Here is a 1,898-nt window from a genome sequence, read left to right on the forward strand (position 1 = left end):
GCCCACCAGGCTTGGGTCTTCAACAAGAAAGGAACTCAGACAGTAGTCTGATGTTTTCTAAGACTTTACAGAAAGGCAGCTACAGGTAGGAGAGAGCTCTCCAGTAGGAAGATTCCACTGAGGGGTCCCACAGGTCCCTTTTATCCAGCCCAGTGTTAGGGTTACCCAGGTGATTATTCCTAACAGAAACAAAAAGGGTACTATGGATACAGCACGTAGCTGGATCTTCCAGTGCCCACAGACCGAACCAAAACTAACTTTCTAGAAGACATGATTTATCATACAGGTACAGGCCTGTCAGCTCTGACCGCTTGAAGCAGAGAGCTCAGAAGCTCTTAAAGTGACACTCTCCTAGTTTCAATGCTCATGGCAAGCATGGCTCCCGACATATCCCCCTTTCTTTTTATATTTTTTAAAGAAGAAATACATGCCAAGACTTGGGATGGAACGACCGTGCCTGTCTTAGGTTGTCCTCTGCCAGAGTGAAAGCCGTTGGGGGCGGCCGGCATCCTGCTTTCCTCTGAGGGAATCTTACCCGTCTCTGGCTAACTGGCCTCCTGAAAGCTCCCAGTGCATGGCCACGGCCTTGGGGATGAAACGGGAAATGCCACTGAGGCATAGTGTCACAGAGAGAAAAATTGAACTGTGGGACAGCCTGGAACTGACATATGGCCAAATCCTGTAGCATTCAAATTGTAACTTTTGAATTTGGTTTCTGATTTCGAATTTTCGAATTTTCGAATTCGCTACCTGTTCTCTATCTGTGCAACTGTATCTAACTGTATCTGTGCAACTGGAGGTTAGGCAGAGCCTAAGTCTCCCCTCCAAACGAACAAAAAGGACCCCACAGCCCAAGGGGTCAAAGGGAGGACAGAAGGGAAGAAGTATCACACAAAGGAGCATAACAATGGTGCACAAATCACGTGGGATACACAAGCAGTCAATTAGGGCACAATGGTGGGCACCAGGCGGTGGAAACAGTCCAAAGGCAGTGCAAACAGAGTTCAAAAAATCGATCCAGGAAAACTGGGAACAGCGGAGAAGATGTTGGATGGTGCCACGATGACACAGGTGGCACGGAGTCCGGGTAGAGAAGAGTAGGACAGCAACAGCAGCGGAAGGAACGCGATGGAAGTGAACACATTATGGCGATATCCTGTGAAAAAAGCAGAAACATACTCCTTTCCCGGGCCACCTGCCTGGTAGCCACGTTAGCGAGCAATTGTAGCAACGGTATCCTTTTGAAAATGAAGAGCAGAAAAGATGATTGCGGCAGCCCGTTTGTGAGCCTGCCGCTGCAGACGAGATACACAGCAAACAGCGATTAACAGTATACATAGAACAATCACTAAAGTAACAAAGAAGAGCCAGAGCTATGTAAAATACTCTGAAACCATCTGCGAGGATCAAGACCAGAGAGAGAATTTGCTAAAGAAGTAGCTATTTGATCAATAGAAGTAGCAGAAGGCAATTCTTCTGAAAATGCTGCCAAGAGTTCTTCCTGCAATTGCATCTCATTAAATGTAGCATTATCCATTTTACCCTGAATGTACATCTCCAAATTGTGCCACTCATAAAGAGAGTCATTAAATTTATAAGGAGTGATGCAAGTCTGAGTAGAATTCCAATCACAGACATATTGTACAGTTTTCTGCAATTCCAAGAGTTTACTACCTAACCAATGAAATCCGCTTTGTAAAGCCACGATTTCATCTTGTAAGTGAGCATTCACCTGAGCCTGCTGTGTCCAAAGCTTATGGGAGTTGTCATGCCAATGTTCAACAAAAGTCTGCGATTGCGCAGATTTCTGCAGCGCCACACCAGCAGTAGTTGCGGTAGTGGCCAAGGCAATAAGACCTAAAATAGCAGCAATAATCAGACCAATCATACGTTTACCA

This window comes from Nannospalax galili, unplaced genomic scaffold, assembly GCF_000622305.1.
Source record: "Nannospalax galili isolate Female #2095 unplaced genomic scaffold, S.galili_v1.0 scaffold1719, whole genome shotgun sequence".
In the NCBI taxonomy this organism is placed as follows: domain Eukaryota; kingdom Metazoa; phylum Chordata; class Mammalia; order Rodentia; family Spalacidae; genus Nannospalax; species Nannospalax galili.